Source organism: Magnolia sinica, chromosome 19 (genome assembly GCF_029962835.1).
Source record: "Magnolia sinica isolate HGM2019 chromosome 19, MsV1, whole genome shotgun sequence".
In the NCBI taxonomy this organism is placed as follows: domain Eukaryota; kingdom Viridiplantae; phylum Streptophyta; class Magnoliopsida; order Magnoliales; family Magnoliaceae; genus Magnolia; species Magnolia sinica.
This window is the reverse complement of record NC_080591.1, coordinates 22,869,277-22,893,494: the sequence shown is the minus strand read 5'-3', so window position 1 is coordinate 22,893,494 and position 24,218 is coordinate 22,869,277.

Below are 24,218 nucleotides of genomic sequence, written 5' to 3'. Positions count from 1 at the left end.
AGAGATGCTCCAATGCTCTCAGAGCATTATGAGTTACGGTGCTCCTAGTTGCATTGGTCTACAATCTGTACCGTCCATTTAAGTCCAGAACACATTTCATGAGCTATCATGCGAAAATTGCACTGATCAGATGATCCAATCCATCCTTGATTTGGCCTTTTTTCTATCTGGGATAGTTACTATTGCCTTACAAAAGCAATCCTCCTTAGAATCATAAGCAATCCATCATGGGTCCTAACTAGATGGATTAACCTGCTGATTGGACCCTTTTTTTGTGTAAATGGTCTTGACCGTCCATATTAAAGGCCATTGATGAAAAGGATAACGGCTCTCGGATTGTCATGATCTTTGCATGCTAGTGCATCAAATGTGCTCTGGTCCTAATGAACAATCTGGATCGATGGATCGGATTGTCTAAGTTTCCCAAAGGAACTTGTGAGCACTATAACTTGTAGTGACTTCTCTTTATTTAGTTTATACCCATTGTTCAAACTCAGAAACTTCACTTTGACTTGATGTCCGGCCAGATCGAGTCACCTCGAATGCTCTACCGCCTTCCTGAGTCTTTTTATTTATAGATTCGACTCGGTATTTTAATAATCAAATTCAAAGTGGGCAGGGGAGAAAATCTATATTGATTGAGGTTTAACTGTTTGAATCCTATTGCAAGTATATATATATATATATATATATATATATATATATATATATATATATATGGGAAAAAGTTCTATGCGCTCGACCTCACGAGACCTCCCATGAAGTCGAGCTGTGTGGGCCCCACCATGATGCGTTTCGAACATCTACCCCATCAGTCAGATGCACCATTCCACCTTTGGCCTAGGTCTCAAAAATCAAGTCAATCCGTGACTTGTGTTGGCCACACCACATACAGAAGTGGAGAGGGGCCGTGCACCATTAAAACATTCATAATCATTTTTTGGGCCCACCGAGATGTGGTTTACAAATCCAGCCCATCCATTATGTGTGTCCCACTTGGATGAGGGTTCAGACCAAGTTTCAGCAGCATTCAAAACTCAGGTGGGCCCCACCAAGTACTTTTATATGTTTTAACGGTATGGCCCACCTGAGTTCCGTATGCGGCTGATTTTTGGGATATCCCATAATTTAGAGGTGACCCATCAAATGCACAGTATTGATGGTTGACACACGTCACGGTGGGGCCCACACAGCTCGACCTCACGGGAGCTTATCGTGAGGTCGAGCGCATAGTACCTTTTCCATATATATATATATATATATATATATATATATATATTGAACTGTCAAACAGTTGACTGGGTGAGTGACTCGCCCGAGTCATGCCTAGCCCAATTAAGTCAACTGAGCTTCCAAGTCAACTCGATGAATCTTGTCAAGTCGTCATATCATTTTTTCCAACTGTCAAACAGTTGACTGGGTGAGTGACTGGGTCGAGTCATGCGTAGCCCAATTAAGTCAACTGAGCTTTCGAGTCAACTCGATGAATCTTGTCAATCATCATATCATTTTTTCTAATTGTCAAACAGTTGACTGGGTGAGTGACTCGGTCGAGTCATGCATAGCCCAATTAAGTCAACTGAGTTTTGAGTTGAGTCGAGTCGATGATTCCTGTCAAGTCGTCCTGATGGAGTCATGCTCTTTGGTGATTTTCCAAGAGAAATGGCTTGAAAAGCGGTCGGTATGGTGAGCCCACTTAGGGATCATATGACCCTAACATAGCCCCCCGGATTGGAAAAGGGTCCTAACCCACCAAGCCTGGGCCTTTAACTCAGCTTTTTATTTTTATTTTTTATTTTTCTTCAAAGCCATTTAACTGAAATGAGTGATTGGAACTCTCACCCAGTTGGGTCCAGTCGACCATCCATCTCAACGAGTCTTGGTCAGTCAGGAAAGATCGGGTCTCCACTTTCAGCAAGTTTCTCAACATCTGAGCTTAAAACCTGTTGAGTTGACTCGGTCGAGTTTTGAGTCGAGTCACTGAGTTTTAGAACTATGGTACAGAACGTTTGTTCTTTTTCTTTTTAATTTTGAACTCCATTTTCCATTATTTCAATATATCTATACTAGGGCGTGTTTGGATTACCAAATAACGTGATAATGTGCAGTAAATAGGGTCATTAATACTTTTTAACCATGCTCCTCCAAATCCAATGCCCGATGAGAGAATTGATTGTTGAATTGGTCTTTTCCTATTAAATCAGTGATGCTCACCTGCACACCTACACACCTTTGTACACATGTCATGGGCATCTAATCTAAGTTGTCTATGTGATATACGGAATCCCATGAAACCCCAAGGGACAAATTTTCACCATGATATAAAATTCTGGTATAAAATTCTGGATACACACACGGGAAAAGGTTCTATGCGGTCGAGCTGTGTGGGCCCCACCATGATGTATGTCGAACATCTACCCCATCAGTCAGATGCACCATTCCATGGTGGGCTTAGGGCTTAAAAATCAAGTCAATCCGTGACTTGTGTGGGCCACGCCACATACAATAGTTGAGAGGGGTTACCCTCCATTAAAACATTTATAATCATTTATTGGGCCCACCAAGATGTGGTTCATAAATCCAAACCATCCATTATGTGTGTCCCACTTGGATGAGTGGTCAGAACAAGTTTCAGATGCATCCAAATTTCATGTGGGCCCCACCAAGTGCTTTTATATGTTTTAGGCATGTCTTCACATGATTTTAGATGGTGGCCCACTTGAGTTACGTATACGGCTGAATTTTGGGATATCCTATAATTTAAAGGGGAACCATCAAATGCACGGTGTTGATGCTTGACATACAGCATGAGAAGTTCCCATGAGCTTGACTGCATTGTGTGTGTGTGGGAAAAAAAATTGGTCCAACTAGCTTGGTATTAAACAACAAAAAATTATTTTTCTATCCCAAGTAACATACTACATGTGAGGATATGTAATATCATGTTTTACATAAGTATGATAGAAATTATACGTCAAAGATCTGGTTTGTCCATTAAATAGAGCCTACTAATTATATTTTATGTGCTAAAATTTAATATACGATCATCATCAATGAAGCCACGCATTCAAGTTGAATTTGTACAACTAAAATGAATTTCTAATAGTTCCATTTTCTTGTAAATAAAAATCATATCATTAATCATTAAAAATAATAATTTATGTCCTTCACATATTTTAAAAAAAATCCTACCTAATTAATGGACTAGATTTCTTATACATTTACTACACCGCATAAATATGTCACATGTGTGCAGCTTCCTAATTCATCCCATTTTCTCCTGACATCCATAGCCTAATTTACATATTAACTAATGTCCATAAATGATCTCGTGCGGAAAGAAGCTTGCAAAAGGAGTACCCAGCTTGGGTGGGCCTCAATGTGGTGTTAAAGTGAAATCCACCCCAACCATCAAGTGAGTCACCCTTTGTTTGACCCAAGGTCAAAAAATCTGCCCATCTTTATTTCAGATGGGCCACACTTATTGGAAAATCTGACCCTAAATGTGACCCACTTGAATCACATGTGAGCTTCATTTTTCAACCTTTAAGCCAATCTTTTGGTTTCTCACCTAATGGGTGTAATCAATTTTACATACACATTATAGTGGGCCCTGTAAAAATTGAGGGTGGACGTCTCTCTCCAACTATTTTCCTTTGTGTGCCTCAAATTAATAACATATTATCCTGATTTTTTGGATACTATCTTACCATAGAATTACATATCTAATGGTTGGATTTGATTACACATATAATGGTCGGATTTGATCTCATGTACACATTAACGTGTGACCTAATAAAATATCACTGTTGGCGTCCCTCCCGCACCGGTTCCCAGAAAATAGACTAGTTTCCAGGAAAGACCGATACCTTCCGGAACGGACTTGATTGTGTAGCGTACCACACGGCATGCGCGTCTATAGATGGCAAAGATCTGTGTGTCACTTATAACCGATTTACTGAATTACGATTAATCAGATTTAAAGGCACGGCATGGAATTACTTGAAGCATGAGGCACATCCATAACTAGTCTACTAAACTGAAAGAGATCAATATATACAGGTCCAAAAGAATATAAACGAGTCGCATAAGGCGTTGCCCAACCAAATCACAAAAAGAATCATATGTCCAAAAGAATGGTGCGCTGAGCTCACGACTCAACAATCCAGGATCCAATCTCCTAAGCCGATGGAGAACCGCCCATCAACTGGAAGTAGGACAGCTCGCCCTCCTCATCGAGACTCACCTCGTCAGGCTCCTCATGCTTTGCATCACCCACGTCTACGAGAGAGTCTGGTTGGTGTTTTAAAATACCGTCCCAGAGTGGGAGTGAGTGATCAACTCAGTGGGTGTTATTTGTCTTAAGTTGTAACAGACATCAATTATATTATGAACTTAATGAAAGACAATCATTCATAAACACCTGACTAATCTTATTAATGCATATGCATGATAGATGATATGATGCATGCCCTCGCCACAACACTCCCTCAAGCGACTCCGTCTAACGATCGCGCATGAACAACACTCCCTCATTGCGACCTCGACTGCCGAGTCGCCAACCTAGCTAGTGCGATGCGATGATAATGTTAGCCGAGTTCTTAATTAATTCCATTCATCCAGCAGGTTGGGAAAACTGATACACCCCACGTATCAATGCCCTCAACTGGTTGTGATGCCAAGGCCTCTCAACGTGTGAGGCCAGGGCACCGCGATCCTTGATCCCGTCGGGTTCCCATCCCCGACTTCAAGCACATGGGGAGTGCTAAGAAAGGGGTCGCTCGCGGTCACTACGGGGAAGCGCGTCACCCCAGCGTAGGCCGATAGCTCGGCCACAGTGTCCCATTTTACCATATCCGGCTCACGAGTCGGTGGATCGGCTTCAATTGGTTATCAATGGGCTACCACGGTTATAGGGTGTTCCAGGTTCCATACATAGGTGAGTAAACAGGGTTAGCAAATAAGGTTGGTCAGTCAGTAGACTAGACCGCACGAGTCCAGGCAAGTACGTGACAGACGACATCGGGTACGGGCGACCCATGTAGTCTAACTACTGTCGCCTACACGCACCTGCCCAAATCCATGAGTTTAGCCTCAGAATAGTCCTACCAACGGGACCACCTTCGCTCTTCTTATGTTCCTGACCAACCCAAGGGTTTTGATGGTGATCCATAACATGCCGATTATCAATGTATCAACTGGCATAAACCATATCATGTTTTCATACTTCTCAACATATGATTCAAATCTTTTAACGAGCAAAGCTAACATTATCATGGACAAAGGTGGATGTGTGTTGTGCGGGTTAGTGAGGAAGTTAAGCATTTCCTACGTCTCGTAGATCAAATGCACAAGAGTTAACGAATCGTACATGTTACAAAGCAACACCATATGAGAAAATCAAACAAAACATGAGCATGTAATCATCCATTGTAACCTAATCATGTGAGAAGCACGAACAACATCATATGAGAACTAAACAAAACATACAATCCCCAAACAAACATCCAAATCTTAGGTTTTCTCTAGATTTTCCAAATACATCATCCAAGCAATCAAAATCATTAGACTCATAGTATAATTGGTGTTAGACCACCTAAGGATAATAGTCCGCACCTATACATCGTTGAGATCTTGGAAAACGACCTAAAAGCGCTGAAATCGATGTTGATCGGCCGGAATCCTAAGACAATGCACTTGCATGTTAGGATTCCATACAAATCCTAGCTCAACACAAAGGATTACAAAAAGAATGGGTGCTTACCTCCCCAATTGGATGGAAATCGCTGGTATTTGTGAATGTGGGGTTTCTTGAGGAAAGGGAAGAGGGCTTTCTAGATCTCACCTCCCTTGGGCCCACCTTTCTCTCCTTTCTTCCTTCTCTCCTTCTCTCTTTCTCATCTTTCTCTCTTTCTCTCTTTCTTTTCTCTAGGGCAAATTCGTATGGGGAGAAGGGGTGCCCAAATGAGGCCCTTTTATAGTGCCAGATTTGGTGTAAATTGCCCCAATGGCTAGGTTTTTACCATATTAGCCCTATGTGAGGTTCTTTCTAACCTCTAAGGCCCACTATGGGGAGTACATGTCGATATACACCATAAGATAGTTGGCCCTAATGATGATCTACGTATGGATATGATCGGCCCGCCATTTGGATGCGCCGATCGACAGATATGATTAGAAGTCTTTTCAACAGTCACCGATAGTCGATCGGGGCCGTGGCTCTACGAATATGAGCGGAAAAATATCCTTACTCCACGTGTGAAGTTTGGTCATAAACCGACGGTCTGAAATCCTCAACTTTGCATAAGAGTGGACGACCTAATTCACTTAAGTTTCAGCTTCTTTCTTTAGAGTATTTGCACTTCTCATGCACTCGTCCTTTGGCTTAAGTTGAGCAGTTCTGGATAGTAACCAAGTCCGACTCCCGTGATGGATGTCAAGCCCAGTAAGACAGACATTATTCTATAGTTTTGAAACTAGTGACCCACTAACGAGCTGTCTAGAGCTTGTTCGGAAAATCATGGCATTTTTGGAGTGAATTTGGTAGTGAGATTTCTCATGGGCAATGATTAGGTTTTGGATTAGTTATGTTTATATTGTGGACTATTTATAACTAGTGAAAGTAAAGATTTGGTCATGATTACTCTAAACCGTCGGTTTTAGGCTAAAAAAGTAACGGGGTTAATTTGGTCTATTACTCAAGATCCGGACCTTATCTGACTCGGCTTGGGTTAGATCTTTAATTTAGTTATGCTTGTCTTGATTACTTAGCGATGGGTTGATTAGATTTGGGCCTTATGTGAGTAAATCATGGGACTAAACTCGATGTTCAAGTGATCGGCGGATTCGTTGCCTACCTTCGATTGATTAATTGGAGTTGTGCGGTTCTTTACTGGTTCCACCCCCGTATAAACTAACATTGAGTGTTAATGGTCATTAAGTGATATTTTAAGTTAATTAATAAAAAAAATTCAAGGATTTTTCAAAATCCAAAACAGTGAAAATCCATGACGTTACACTGTTACCTCACCACACGAAGTTCCTGTGGTCGGCACCTCTGTGGGACCACAGAGATTCCTGTGAGAAATTCACTCTGTCCATCAATTTCTCAAGTTCACAATAAGACTGGAGTCCAAAAATCGGGCAGATCCAAAACTCCAGTGGGCCACACGACAAGAAACAATGAAAATGGAAACATCCACTGTTGAAACCTTCCTGGAACCTTATAGAGCCGACCACGATGTTTACATCCCATCCAAACCCTTTATAAGGTCATTACCACTGGGATCACCTGTAACTACAAATATCATCCTGATCCAAATCTTGTTGGCCCCCACAAAGGTTCCAATGGTGGAATTCAGTCCTGTCATTTCGTGTGGCGTGGTCCACCTGAGTAAAAGATCTGCCTAATTTTTGGACTCCTGTCCTATTATGAGCTTGAGAAACTAATGGACGTAGTTGATTTCTCACAGGAATCTCTGGGGTCCCCAGATAGCTTCTGCTTGTGGGCATTGGAAATTAGCATTCCTTACAAGGCAAAAGGCTATTTCAAACATTGAGCTAGATCATTCATCATGTGATCCCAACATTAATTGCCCATCCACCGTTGAAAATTACTTGAGGGAAATGGATGATCCATATTGGTAGGAGTGGACTGACCCGCTCGCGTGCGGTCAAAGTTCCACAGATGTGCACCCTTGATTTTTACATGGCCAATCGTGATGATTATATGAAATCCACTCCAACCATCAGATGTCACACTAAAACATAGGATCGAGGCCCAAAATTTAGGCCCTTTCGTAATTCAGGTGGGCCACACCAAGAGAAATAGTTTGGAGGGTGAACTTTACCCTATATATACTATTTCAAATTATGTGGTCCACGTGACTTTTTTTGTTCCATCCATCTACTAAGCCATAGCATGGATGACCTATATTTCAAAAACAAAACCTATTAGACAATCTTATCCGTTACTTTCAAGTTTGTGTCACACGTGTACAACATCCTGGTTGTCCAAAAGGTGGGCTCCATCACATAGCACAGAAAACAGGTTCAACCACTCATCGATGGGCCACACCATATGAAGACTAGATGGCCAATAATCTGATTTTCTTTGCCCATGGGCTGGGCTTGGGCCTCACATGCAATGTCTTATCAATTGTCTAGTTGGGCTTGGGCTAAAATCAATTTAACTTAATTTGACTCTAACCAGCCCACTCAGCTGGACCCCACTTTATATGTACAACTGTTATATCTAACAAATATCATTTTAATCCTTAATTAGTTATTTTATTTGGTGTGGCCCAATTGAACCTTCAATCTACCTCCTTTTTGGGATCATGCCCTAAAATGATATTTCAAAATGAATGAACAACGTGGATAAAACATATAAATCATAAAGAGCCCCTAACAGGACCATCCGTATCTAGTTAGGTCGTGGTGGGCGTAATACCCACTCTGCGTGCATGTTTTGGGGGGGGGTGGGTTGAGCTTTGACTTGTTGCGCCTGGTCCATGTTGGGCTTGAGCTTAGGTCTTAAGTGTCAGATGGGGCCTGGGCCTAATCCAGTTCAAATCCTACCCACTGCCATCTGTGCCTATCATTGATGGTCCATGCAGCATGGACCATCAATAGGGGTGTACACGAGTCAAGCTTGGCACGTCTCGACTCGGCTCTGCCATTAGTTGACCCTAGCTCAAACTCGGCTTGGCTCTATCTTCGAGCCTAACTGGCCAACTCAGCTAGGTTCAGTCAACAAGGTAGTTTACAAGTATTTCATCAAACACGCAGTAGACAACATAAAAAATCAAGGTACAATTCATATCTATACCTTCATCGCCACCGACCAACACTTCGTTAAGTCATTTCATCAAACACTTGTTGAGCAACATCAATATCAAAATAACCGAGTCACCGAACTGGTTTGATCCGAGTTCGAATCGAGTTGGAGTTCAATCCAAGTCGAGTCAAACTCGAGCTTCAAAAATCAGCTCGGCTCGGCTCAAACTCAGTTTCAAACTGAGTCCAATCGAGCTTTTTCAAGTTGAGTCTAGCGAGCTAACCGAGCTAACTCGGTTAGCGTACACCCCTATCCATATCTTCAAAGTTATGCATGTTCATGGGGTGCCAATTGGGTTCTGCCCCAACCTGCACGTAGCTAGAGATTGACGGTCCTACCATCAGTACTTATCATTGATGGTCCATGTCTCAAAAGTAATTCGTCTTGATGGGGTGCGCGGATTGGGTGCTACCCCCACCATCACCTAGCTAGAGATTGACAGTCTTGCCATCCGTACTTATCATTGATAGTCCATGGCTCTCAAAGTCATGCATGTTCATAGGGTGCTGATTGAGTGCTGCCCCACCAGAACCTAGCTAGAGCCAGACGGTCCTGCCATTCCTACCTATCATTAATAGTCTATGTATCTAAAGTCACGTATGTTCGTGGGTTGCGGATTGAGACAGATGGTCCTATCATCTATACCTGTCATTGATGGTCCATGTCTCAAAAGTTCTGCATGTTCATGGGGGCAGATTGGGTACTGCCCCCACCATCACATAGCTAGAGAGGTCGTCCTGTCATCCATACTTATAATTGATGGTCCATGTCTTGAAAGTCATGCATGCTTATGAGGCCTGTATTGGGTGCGGCCCCCACTAACACCTAGCTAGAGATGGACGGTCCTGTTAGGAGTAGGGGTGTACACCGAGTCGAGCTGGCCTCAGCTCGACTTGGCTTGGCCGCTAGCTAACCCTGGCTCAAACTCGGCTTGGCTCGATCCTCGAGCTTGACTGGCCAACTCGGGCCAGTTTGAACTGAGTTCGAATCAAAATTGAGCCTCTGCGGCATTTTCGCAAACACATGCTATGTGCACTTTCAATTTTTGGCTGTATGTAAATCAGCAGCAGGTGTTAACAAGTATTTCATCAAAAACTTTGTAAGCAACATCGAAATCAAGAAAAAGTGGTATTTGTTTCGTATACTTACCTTCCTTGCCATCAGCCCACACTTGGTTGAGTCATTTCATTGAACACTTGTTGAGCAACATTAATATAAAGGTAACCAAGTCTCCAAAAGTTTGATCTAAGTTGAGTCGAGCTCGGACAAGCTTGAACTCGGTTTGAAATTTTTTTGAGCTCAAAAAATCAGTCGACCCAACTCGAACTCAACTTCAAACCAAGTGGATTCGATCTTTTTTGAGTTGAGTCGCGCCGAGCGAGCTAACCAAGCTAACGCGGTTCATGTACACCCCCGGTTAGGAGCTATGTGCGCCCACCATGATATATACATTTTATCCACACTATCTGTCCATTTTAGCATATTATTTTAGTTATGAGCCTCAAAAAAAAAAAAACAAATTGGATGACAAATAAACATCACAGGGCCCCTGGGAAGTTTCAATGGTAGGAATTTAATCCCCACTATTTCCCGTGGTGTGGCCCAATTGAACCTTCAATCTACCTCCTTTTTGGGATCATGGGCTAAAATGATATTTCAAAATAAATGAACAACGTGGATAAAACATATATATCATAAAGAGCCCGTAACAAGACCGTCCGTATCTAGTTAAGCCGTGGTGGGCATAGTACCCAATCTGCGCCCATGTTCACGAGGGGAAAAGCTTTGATACTTTGTCGGACTGTGATGGTTAGAGGTGTACACGAACCGGGCTAGCTCGGTTAACTCGCTTGACTCGACCCGACCCGGAACTGAGTTCAATCCAAGACGAACCATTTTTTTCGGCTCGAAACTGAGCCTGCTTCATCTACAAAGAGATGGCGGCGTTTATATATATATATATATATATATATATATATATATATATATATATATATATATATATATATATATATATATATATATATATATATATATATAAAGAAAGTCATGCTCCCCTGCGCACCTACGCACATGCGCACCTTTGCACATGTGTCATGGGTGTCTAATCTAAATGGTCCATGTGATGCGGAATCCCATGAAACCCCATGTGATAAATTTCACCTGATCGAAAATTCTAGTGGGCCATAGTAAAGAGAAATGCAAATCAAGGGAGGAAACTATTTTCATTTTTCATGGCCCATTAAAGTTTTAGATCAAAATAAAACTTGGGCTCAGGGGGTTTCACAAGGTGCTGCTTCATATGAACGGTTCGGATTTTGGATCCACATCACATATGATGGGTTCTCAAAAAAGTTTGTACGTAGTACGTACGAACTGGTTCGCAGGTGAGCATTTCCGTGTGTGTGTGTGTGTGTGTGTGTATATTCTTAAATCCTTACCCTAACCATTTGAACTTATCAAAGCCCTTCCTACGAACTTGTTGTAAGGTTCGAACTTGACCTAAACTTGCTCGATTGCTGACCGGGCCGAGTTCGGGCTGGATATGTTGGCCCGGTGACCGGGTTGGGTCGGGTTCGGGCTAGGTTTGGCTGGTGACTAGGCCGGGCCGGGTTGAGCCCAGTTTGACTCGATTCAGCCCCATGTACACCCCTACTGATGGTTGATACACATATACTAAGATATTGTGTGTGTGATATAACTAATTCAAATTAAACTGTTCAGATTATAAGCCTCACTTTTGATACATCATAAACGAAAGTTATAATGATTTGATCACTTCAAATCAGTTGATCGATGGACATTTAATGGACGGTTTTGATGTAAAAATAGCCAATGATGTGAATTCAGAGGCAAGTGTCTACAAATCATGATTAAGATTGGTGGGCCCCACTATTTAGAAAGTTTTGCTCGAGTTATGCCACTTGTATAATTTTTAAGTGCATGCATATGAACCATCACACTCAGCTGTTGTATTAAATAACCCCCACTTTCTTATTTTCAATAAACAATAACCTCGCTTTTCTTTTTTTCCAATAAACAATTACCCAGCTTTTCTTCCCACTCTGACACTAAATGTAGGCCATTGATCATTTCTATCTATTGCCATTGCTTTGAAGGTCATTGATCAGAAGGCCCAAGTCATCTGATGGATGTGGATTTGGAATGATTTTCAATCCACGGTATGGATAACTAGATGGATGGTTCTGATTGATATATTAGCCAGCCACACGTGTGATCTAATGAGGAGAGATGGCTCTACCATGTTACCGGTTCTATGGGCCCTATCATGTCATCTGGGCCCAAAAGACGGCCTTGGCCTCTGCAAACAAGTGATACATGACCCAAACCATGGAAGCGGATTGGCTGGTGTACCACACACCACCGACCTGGCTAGTGTGGTTACGTGTCGTACGAAGACTCGAGCTCTGAGTTGTACGAACGGTTCTAAGGAGGTGAAAGTTACATGGACCTCACAATGATGTATTTATTATATCCACACTGTTCATCCATTTGACGAGATCATTTTATAGCATAAGATAAAAAATGAGTCATATCCAAAGCTCAAGTGGACCACACCATAAATTAAAATGGGACAATGATTCTCATTTGTAGGATCCACCGTAACATTATTTTCCATCCAATCTGTTCATAGGGTCACACATACGTGGATTAAGAGGAAAAGCAAATATCATAACTTCTGTGACCCCAAAAGGATTTTAATGGTAGACATTCAATCTCCCACTTCTTTTTGCAATATGGTCTAATTGATCTTTGAATATATCTTATTTTTCAGCTCAAGCCTCATGACGAGACGGACGGTTTGGATATAACACATACCTCATGATGGGACCTACCGAACTTGGTGACGTCAACACACCAGCCAGGTGGATGTGTGTGGTACACCAATCCGCTTCCCCAACCATCTTTCAACTTCTTAAAGCCGTCCCATTACCTAATCCATTAAAATAAAGAGCTTTTGTCCCATTGCATCCTCTAACTTAGTTACATATCAAATAACCCCCTCTCTTTTAGTATTGCCAAAGAATCCTTTTCTCTCCTTATGATTATTTTTAAAAAAGTATATAACTTTCATTAAAGTTGATTGTTAAAATAAAATAAACTATTAAATTTAACTATTAATCACATGAAATGATACTTTTGTCATTAATTTTATATAGATAAAAATAAAATAAAATCATTATACACCCATGTAAACATAAATTGATAGTCCACAACATTTGGAGGATTTTATTTTAATGGTTTTAATTAAATGCCATCAATGACCCACCACTTGGACGGTTTGGATCATGTCATCATGTTGGGGCCCACATAACCAAGTGATTTGGATCACACCTAAAATGAAAATCACTGATGATGGTCAAGAATGAAATATTTTATAATATGATATAAAATAGAGGCTTTATTTGACATTACAAAGAAGGAAAATGATTTTCGGTATATAGCAAAATGTGAGGGTGATATTTTTAAATCTCTAAAATAAAGCTGTTTTTAATAAGAGCGCCAGCCCTCACATCACAATCCATATCATTTGGGAAAGCTGGGATCTCACACATTTTGAAACAGGATTCTGAAAAATCGTATTTGAAATGCTTCCTAGATCCCCGCCAAGTTTAAATATTGCAAGATATGTGCGCACCAAACGCCTTTTAGCTTTTAAAAATGAAAAAATGTTGGTGCACGCCCAATTCTGATATTAAAATATTAAAGGCTGTCGTATTTGTGAATTTGGTTTTGGATGATCAAAGTATTTAATTACCAAGTATTGCAATACTCGAGTGTCATGATTTTGTAAAATAATTGTTTGATGAAATCATTTTATACCTATATTAAATTTTAATATTTTATGTTTGACAAGTTTTTTTTTTCAAATAGTACCATTAGGAGTCCATCATTTGTAAAAGTCATTATTGCAAAACTTGAGTATCATGATTTTGAGAAATAATTGTTTGATGAAATCATTTTATACCTATATTTAAAAAATAATTATTATTATTTATTAATTTATAATAAAAATATAATATTTTGTTTTTGACAAGTTTTTTTAAATTGTACCATTAATAGTCCATCATTGTAAAAGTCATTTTTAACAGGCAATTTAAATTTTCTAAACCACTTATATTGATCATTTTACAAATGTTCACATCACTTATCTCAACCATTATGACAAATTTTTTTGAAATTTTGTAAATCTCACTATATTATTTAATATCATAAAATACATATTATCACACTAATATCATGGGTTTCAGAATCTCCCAAGTTTAATTTTTTTTCATGAATTTATTGATGAATTATTGCAATTTTAATACAAAAATGATTAAAAGCTATGATAAATATATAATTTTATAGCTATATTTTCTAAATTTTAAAAACATTTATTATTTTATAATAAATATCTTTTAATAATTTATTTACTCCAAATAAATTTGTTTGTGGTTAGGGGATATGGGAATTCCATGGATTTTAAATCTCCCTTATTGTTTTTCATGGGGATTTGCCAAATCTATGAATTTCTGAAATCTACAACCTTAAAATTCTATGGATCCAAGGCAAATCCAAATTTCCACAAAAAAAAATTAAAGACTTAGGTGTATCCTCGAAACAAGAATAAAAAAGAAATAATTTCTTTGCAACAAATGCTTGCCAAATTAAAAAATTTATAGTTTGATTTTCAAACAATAGAATTTGGAATTTGCCAAATTCAATGCAATATCATGAATTTTGTAGGTTCATGGATTTTCAAATTCACAGTTTTGAAGCTTTCGTAACAACCATTGCCACTGCATCATTTAGAAAAATGACAAACGGCGAAAAATGATATAGGTAATGTTCATGTATAATTCAATAACAATTGGTTAAAATTTTAGAGATGAGAAGCTCGCCTTTAATATAGGTTGGAGTAAAAAAACTAGTGGAAAAAATTATACAGTTTCATATGCATCTATATATTACACAAAAATAAGATTAAAATAATTATAATTTCTACATGTGTGTGTGTGTGTGTGTATAGTTGAATGGTGTTATTTGCCTCTATCAAATATTTCATTTTCAAGTAAGTATATAAATTAGCATGTTTGCGTTAAAAAATCTCACATTGTACTCAATTTTATCAATGGATGAGTAGTGACAACCAATCTCTATTTCTTCAAATTTCTTTCTAGATTTGGTTTGGTTTGAAGATTAATACAATGATATGATGGAAATGTGTCATCGTTAGGATTTTACCACTGTTAAACCAAACAAAACAATCGGTGGTTAATGTGAATGCTGCCTGCAGGCTTTGGTCAGTCAAGAGGAAGGAAGAGGATGCTCCTGTGCATGTCACTTTTTGGAAGTGTGAGATATTAATGGTTTGATTTGGATGCCTTCTTGTTGTCTTTGTTGTGTAATTACTTAAAATGGGTAGGTAAGGAATACATTTTGAAAATTAAAGTTGCCACTAGCCAATCAAGCTATCAAATTCATGACTGGCTAGAAACTGTAAAATCACTTAAGAATTGGGGAATCGTAAAATTTTTTGACTTCAGTGACTCATATGGTTGGTCTACAACTGTAAGTTTTGGATAAGAGTCTCGACAACAAAAGAGAAATGAATTAGGCATCCTCTTCTACCTGCATAAAGTGCGGTCTTTATTCCACTGGCTTTACAATATTTTTTGGAAAGTTTAATTATTTTGTGGCGTTTTATGACTAGCCATGCTTTGTATAGCCCCTGAAAGGGGTTGGGTAGGCGAAACAAAAAATTAAAAAAAATAAAAAATCATGACTTTGTGAGGTCAAGTGACCCTGGGTAGGCGTGTAATAAGTGGAATAATAATAATAATAATAAAGGCTTAGCTAATCAAATGATATGTGCAACTAACCTTTCTTCGCAGGTTTAAGACTCGGACAGACACATACAATAAAGTAAGGCAGTGTAAGAATAAGAGTGCAAAACCTGAATTAATACTAGGAGCAGGTAGGGAATGTGTGGAGTTAGAACGCAATATGAGTTTGACTGAAATGTTAGGGAAAAAAAAAAAGGAAAATCGGGAACCAATTTTTTACTCAAAAGGGATGATCAAACGTCTCGATTCTAACCTTGCTCCTGATTCGACTGGCTTCTTTATAGACGATTTTTCTCGGAGTTGATCTCCTAAATTGGGTAGGGCCTCGGCACCAATCGGGAATTTCTAAAGTCTTCGGAGAAAAGAACCAGCCTAATGCATTCCTCTCACCGACCCTCTTTGACTTTCTTACTCTCTCCATGCCCTCTGTCTCTGGGTCCCCCTAAATGGTTATTATGGGGTTGAATGTATAGAAGGAATCAGTCGACTTATGGCGGGCCAATGGTGTGACATTTGTCATTTTTTCACCGATTTAACATTTATGATAAGGGAGTGAGATCTTGATTAAGTAAAAAGTATGTCAGGTGTCCATCAGTGTGCGGCGAGCCGACGACCTACTTTTATCTTTCCTTTGCTCCTGGTTGTGAATAGGGGGGTTGTTATCCTTTAGGGTTTACTTCCTAGTTGAATTCAGGTTTACAGGGTCTAGGATCGCCTGATTAAAGCTGTTATGTGTCTTCAGGGGTGTTCAGGTTCTATTCCCTCCCCTTTTTTATTGGTTTCCCATGCTTCTATTAGTGTCCATGTGTTGTTTTGTCGAGATGACATACGTGTGCAATTTTTTGGAATAAGTGAGTTTATTGGCTTCGATTATGATTTCCAAGGCTAGGGATCTCTCAATTGGGTCTGACGGTTGTTTTCCCGATTTGCCAAGGGTCCTGTCTTCGATATTTACCGATTTTTTAATGGTCGTCGAGTGGCTTAAGGACAGTTTTATCAAAACACAATCAATGATTCAAGGAATGGCTTTTCTCAACTTGGGTGGGGTGTCTAGTGTTAAATACAAATGTTTTCAGGGGAGATAAAGAAACTTATAATCAATTTACTTTTCAAGTATATTACTATAAAAATCTCTAATCCAAACTGGCACAATAATACAAGAATGTGATAATTTGACATTAAAATAATAAAATATTATTATTATTATTATTTTACCATTGATAAACTAAAAATGATAATTGTCGGGGGCAAAATGGAACGACCTATAAAAAGGGTCGACACTACAACCGGCGTAGACCCAATGGGTCAAGCTGCTCACAAGGTACCTACTAGCAAAGAAAGTTCGACCACAGAATAGGCCGGTATAGTCATAGGTCCACATGACTACTGGCTGATCTATTGAGTAGGCCGTAGGGCTGAAAGTTGGGCGGGTTCAACCCGACCGACCCGACATTGGGTTGGGCTTGGGTAGGATGTATCAGGTTTGGTTTCGAGCTTGGGCCATACAAACACCAACCCAATAAAACTTGGGTTGGGCTCGAGTTGAGGTTTCGGGTTGCCCGACCCAACCCGAACCCAATCAATATATAAGTTCCTTATAAATTAATTACAATTGAGTGTGGATCGTCTGTGTTGAAGGCATAGGAAATTCCAATGCCGTCGGGTTTCATTGGTCCACGTCATTTCCAATGACCCAAGCTAACAAGATACGCTATATTTCTCTCCCAAATAGATTGCTTGATACACAATACGACTTTTAAAAGTGTAGTTGTCGTATATTTTAGCTTGTTTGTTTAGAAAAAATTAACTTTTTTTAACGATAAATAACTACACATATAATTAATAAAATTATAAGTACAAAAAATAAGATGTGTATTGAAAATATAATAGACTAATATAATAATGAAAATATTAGCATATATCTACCCGACCAATCCAGCCAACCCGACCGAGCGCGCTTGGGTTGGGCTTGGGTTAAGAATTCCCAACCCGAGGTTGGGTTAGGGTTGAGGTATAGGAACCTTGGGTTGGGCTAGGGTTGAGCACCAACCCAATCCAACCCGCCCGACTTTCAAGCCTAGTAGGCCGGTTCAATTATAGGTCGGCTATAGGTTAGCATAAGCATAGGAAAGCTACAAGTCGGCCATAGCTCGGCACATCCTCCGATAGAATCGGTAGGCGATATCGACAGCGAGTGAATGTTGATCTTTCGAGACCTCAGGTGAATGTAACAGCACGGTATTACTTACCTCTAAAGTATCACTTGCCATTACCGACCGTTACTTGAACAACTGACCCGAAGATCTCTCTACCAGCCCGAGGATCTCTCCCAAGATCTTCGGGGGATAAGAACGGATCCCGAGGATCTCAGACGTCCGTAATCTCGTAGAGATCTCCGACATAGCCATAGATCCACACGGAAAGATCTCCGACGTATCCGGTCTTCCCACTTGTATAAATAGGGAGGCCGTTAACCAGTGAAAGGTACGTATTCTCTATCTAAAACATGACTGGTGACTCTTTTCTAGAGAGATCATCTCATTCAAAGACCTAAGGTCCTGACTTAGGCATCAGAGGGTCCCCTGTACTAGTCAGGGTCTCCTTTGTCTCTTTCTTTTCTTTGTGCAAGTTCTCGAGGGTCAACTAAGGAGGGTCTACTGAAAAATTGCATTAACAGTTTGGCGCCGTCTGTGGGAAACGAGATTAGAGCCATTTCCTACTTTACCAAAGAGACTATAATGGCCAGAGGGAAGAGGAAAACCCAGATCTCCCTAGTTGCGCCTGATCTAACATCACCCCCGGAGCAGCCTGATAGTCATCGGGGTTCCTTTTCCCAACATCAGGCTGATTCTAGCCTTGGGAGGCAAGGTCAGCGGTTTTGTGTCAATGGAGGTTGATTGAACTCCCTCGAACAACAAGTTGAAATGTTGAACAATAACATGAACTCCATGAGGTAGTTGTTGAAACAACTGCAACCTCAGCACGTAAAGAAGACCAACAGGGAAGATGAACATACAGGCCACAATCCTCCTCAACCTTCGAGCACACCTGCTGCCTCTCAGAGGAGCCAAAGGCAAGGCTCAACCGAACCAGCCTCAACTCATGTTTCCAGGACAACAACTTTGCCTGCTTTCGATCTATGCCATGAGCTAGACCGAAAGAAGCGCGGCAAAGCCCCAGTCGAAGCTACTGCTGAAAGCGACGAGTCCTGGGAGGCCGAGCTCAAGGACTTGTGCAGTCAGATATGAGACATGCGAGAAGCTTGCCGCACAAATGCACCGACCCCAATGGAAGCATTAATGGAGGAAACCGAGCCTCCATTTACTGTAGACATCATGAAGGCACGATTGCCAGAAAGGTTCTGTTTACCTCAGATCACCTTAGAATCCTTTAGGGTCTATAGGGAGCTCCACAACGCGTCTTACATAGTTATGTGCCGAGCTTTCTCTTTGACCTTAACCAGAGTTGTCCGATTGTGGTTTAAGCAATTGAAGCCGAACTCCATTAGTTTGTTTTCCCAGCTCGACCAAGTCTTCGTCACAAACTTTTTCGGAAGAAAGAAAATATTCAAACCAACCTCCCACCTCCTACACGTGGTTTAGAAGGATGGTGAACTATTGAAAGATTACGTCAAACGCTTCAACCTGAAAGCGTTGCAAGTCCCAAAGCATATTGAAGAGCTCACCTTAACCGCGATCATGGGAGGATTAAGAGACAGATAGTTCCTCTTCTCATTAGACAAAAACCCTCCAACGACAATGGCTAATTTACCGAATAGGTCGCAGAAATATGCTAATGCCGAAGAAGCCCATGTCCTATGAGAGACTATCCAGAATAAAGCTCCCCCGACCAAAGAGCAGCAGACGAGGGCAGAACTAAGTTCGGCCACTACGAACAGGAAGAGGAAGGACGACCAATCACGCAACAACCATCGACCGAATAAACAACCCGACAACAGTTTCAAGATGTACACTCCTCTCAATAAAACGCCCGAACATGTCTTGTTGGAGATTTAGGACAAGCACATCCTTACTTGGCCAAGCAAATTGAAATTTGACCCTAATAAAAGGAGCAAAAGCAAATACTGCTTCTTCCATCGGGATTACGGTCATTTGACATGTGATTGCTTTGACCTTTAACAGGAAATCGAGGCACTTATTCATAGCGCTCACCTTAGAGAATGAGCCGCAACAAAAGAAGCGCCTCCTGTCAACAACGAATCAGCGAGGGAAATCCATACTATCTTCGGGGGACTTGGGGGTGGAGGAGATTCGAATTAGGCTCGGAAAGCCCACGCATAAAACATCGTTCATTCCGACTCAGAACGTGAGATCCTCACAACCAACCGACCTTCGAAAGAGCAAAAGGTGGAGACATGCAGTCTGACCTTTACCGAAGAGGACGCCCGAGGAATCCATCGTCCACACGATAACATGCTTGTGGTCACCTTGACCATAGCCAATCGTAAAGTATTCCGAATCCTTGTGGATACTGGATCGTTGGCAAACATCCTCTTCACACAGGCATTTGATAAAATGGGAGTTGGTCAGTCTAGACTTGGACCTGTCAAGACTCTACTGCTCGGTTTCTCTAGTGGCAAGGTCGTACCAGAAGGATCAATACAATTTCCATTAACAGCCGGAGATGGGCAGAACCAGGTGACTACGAAGATCAACTTCCTAGTAGTGGACTGCCCATCAGTTTACAATGCGATCATCGGCCATCCATCCCTCAACGCCCTGTGAGCCACGGTCTCGACATACTACTTAGCGATGAAATTTTCGACCGACCAAGGCATCAGATCAGTTAAGGGAGACCAACATAAAGCTTGGTAATGCTACACTATGGCGCTAAGGGCTTCACACCAACCGATGAACGTCGCCTCTCTGGACCCTCGTGAGGATTCTAAAGAAAGAGGGTCTCCCATGGAGGACCTTGTTTTCATCCCAATCGACGATTCCGTCCCATCAAGAACAGTCCAAATTGGGTCGTCCTTGACACCTCCACTGCGGGATAAAATGATAGCCCTCCTTCAATGTTATGCAGACGTCTTGGCATGGTCTCATGAAGACATGCTCGACATTGACCTAAAAGTCATCACGCATCGCCTGAATGTCGACCCCGACCACCGACCAATTCAACAAAAGCAACGCGCACTCGGTCCCGAAGGATATGTGGTGATCAGAGAAGAGGTCGACAAACTTCTTAAGGCCAGATTCATTGAGGAAGTTTACTATCCGGACTAGATAGCCAACGTAGTATTGGTCAAAAAGTCCAATGGAAAATAGTGGGTCTGTGTTGACTATACAGACCTGAACAAGGCCTGTCTCAAAGATAGTTTCCCTCTTCCTCGAATTGATCAGCTCGTCGACAGCACCGCAGGGCATGAACTACTTAGTTTTATAAATGCTTATTCAGATTATAATTAAATTGCAATGTATCTATATGATAAAGCAAAAATAATATTTGTCATTAACAAAAGTCTTATTGTTATCGGGTCATGCCATTTGGATTGAAAAACGCCGGAGCCACTTATTAGTGGCTGGTCAATAAGATGTTCGCCCATCAAATAAGGCAGACAATGGAAGTCTACGCTGATGATATGCTCGTCAAGAGCATCAAGGCCACATATCATACTTCTGATCTCGAGGAAATGTTCCTCATTCTCCGTGAATATAAGATGAAGTTGAATCAGATCAAATGTGCCTTCAGGGTTAGCTCAGAAATTTTTTTTGATTTCTTGGTCTGCCAACGAGGAATTGAAGCAAACTCTGAAAAGATCAAAGCTCTGTTTGATATGGATTCATTAAGGATGATCAAAGACATCCAATGACTTACAGGAAGAATCATTGCACTCAATTGCTTTGTGTCCCGAGCTACAGACAAATCTCTCCATTTCTTTAATAAGCTAAAGGAGGTCGTAAATTGGACAGAAGAATGTGAGACAGTGTAACGTCTCGAAAAAAATTGTATAAAGACCCGAGTATGACTGCAGGCAAAAATCACTAAGGACCGAATTCTTTAGAAATTAAGTAAAAATTAATTAAGTACTAAACTAAATAAATCAGAGAATTAGCTCCAACCACTTTTTATATGAACTACAAGACCTAAAACCATTAGAATCGCTAACCCAACATTACCTAAAAACCTAGGATCAATCTCAAAACTCAGTTGATTTTGGGAGTACATTGAAACTCGGTATCGGGCCTGGACCATGCGTTGAAAGTCCAATGACTATGAAACTATAAGGTTATGACCACCTTACTGGGCTTGACAAGCAATGCAGGAATCGAGTCCAAGTAGTATCCAGAAACGCACAACTTGAGCTTAGAGCGAAGTGTGTGAGAAACACGAATATCTTTAGAAAATGAACTCAAACTTAAGTGAATTGGGCCGTTTGCTTACAGGCTAAACTTAAGGTTTTAAACCGTCAGATTCTGACCCAACTACACCCTTGGATTAGAAAAATTTTCCTACACTAATTGGTATATTTGTGGCCTTGATCGAGAGACGATCACCGTTAAACTGAAACAGGTCCTCCACGATCGATCCACTAATCTGATCGAACCGAAACCTTAACCTAGCTTAGATCCATGGTCAGGGAACTTTCTCCAGACCGTATGCGAGCAATGGGCCTCCAGATGAACTCTGTTGGCCGGAAATAGATGCCTTTTGGCTATAACCTAAGTACACCATGGCCCTAGGGCCATTGACATCACTTCTGGGCCTATATAAGGACCTTAACCCACTGCTCTCTCATTCCATACGAATTTTTCTAACCCTATGAGAGAGAAGAGAGAAAAGAGAAGAAATGAATGAGGAGAAGAGAGAGAGTTTAGGAGATCGTTACTGGGATTCATTCTCACTGCTCCTCGATTTGAGTAAGAAATCCTAACCCTAATCTCGTTCTTATAATCCAAATAAAGGAACTAGTGAAATAGCTAACCTATTTCAATGTTTAGGTAGCCGTTGTGCCGTAGATAAAGATATGGTGTACGAACCGAGTTTGTAACGAGCATACCGACGAAAGGTGCGGACTATAAACGTTTAGGTTATGGTTTTCAAGGCTTTCAATGTTAGCAATAATTTATGTCTGACTTGATTGCTGCCATATCATCTTAGTTACGATGTTTTCGATATAACATGTATGTGTATAACTAAGTTGTATACTAAAATGCATTCTATGTGTTCGTTGAAATGTTTGAATGAATAAGAAATTATGATTTATGCTTCCCTTAATTATTAATTTATATTGCATGTTTGTTGTACGTATGACAACTCCTTTGTGAAAGGTTTGCCATAATGTGTTATAACTAATTTATTACACACATGTTGAGATGTGTAGTCTAAGTGTTTGATAAAATGTCTGAATGAGAAATTGCTTGTTGAAATGTACTTAATGAGGGTGTTGAGATAGGATTCTCAATTGCCTTATCTATAGTTACAGTTTCCTTCATGTAACCTATTTTGCTATTACGTGATTTATGGATGAAATGCCTATGTATGATAACATGTTCAATATGTTTGTTAAATGCTCAAATGAGAATCATATATGAATTGGTTGTTAGTTACTGTTATGACTATCACATGTGATTACCTATTGTATTTGAGTTTGATTCTGACTACTACGTGGTCCAGGCAATTAGTAACAGATTTCTATCAAGTGGCCGAACTAGTCTCGCTACAAGGGATATGTTCTGTGAATCTGAGCCGTACGGTGATTATCGACAGTGGTTAGGCCACGAGGAGTGCTCATGCATTCCATGTCGATTAATTCAGCATGCGCTCGTACTAATCGAACTTGTTAAGTAACCTGATTGGCTTATTGTGTGTTTACCATGTATAGACGTTACTGCTTGAATCTAAGGTACCACTTACCAATGTAAAGCCCGTTTCAACCTTGGTACCACGATCCGCTAAGACTCTTGAGCCGGGCATGGTCGTATGGGGCACTGTGGTAGAGCTGTCAGCTTACGCTGGGGTGACGAGCCTCCCTGTAGTGTCTAGTGAGCAATTCAAACTCGTGAGTCGAATACGGTGGTATGGGACACTGTATTCGAGCTGTCGGCCTATGCTAAGGTGACGAGCCTTCCCGTAGTGACTTCGAGTATAAACTAGGCCTACGCCGAGGTGACGAGCCTCCTGTAGCGACCTGAACTTGCCTATCCACTGCTTTTCAATCAGGGGTGATGTTGCCCTATAACTTGCCTATTGTATGTGATTAACTAGGATTGACGACCCTAGATGGATCATTATTTGGGTAAATGATATAAAGGGATGTACATTAGCTTTCGGAATTTGCTGTATAAATAAGCCTAATCAAGAACTCGGCTAACACGTGCATGCACTGCATTGCTTGTGCTTTGGCGATGAAGGCACAATGGGAGTAGCATGTGCGACCGTGAGATGGTGTCGCTGAGGGAGTGCAGGCGAGGGCATGCATCATTATAGCATATCATTCCTACATTAACAAGAGTATTTAGGACATGATTGTTGTACTACTTTATTATTACTGCTTGACTGAATTG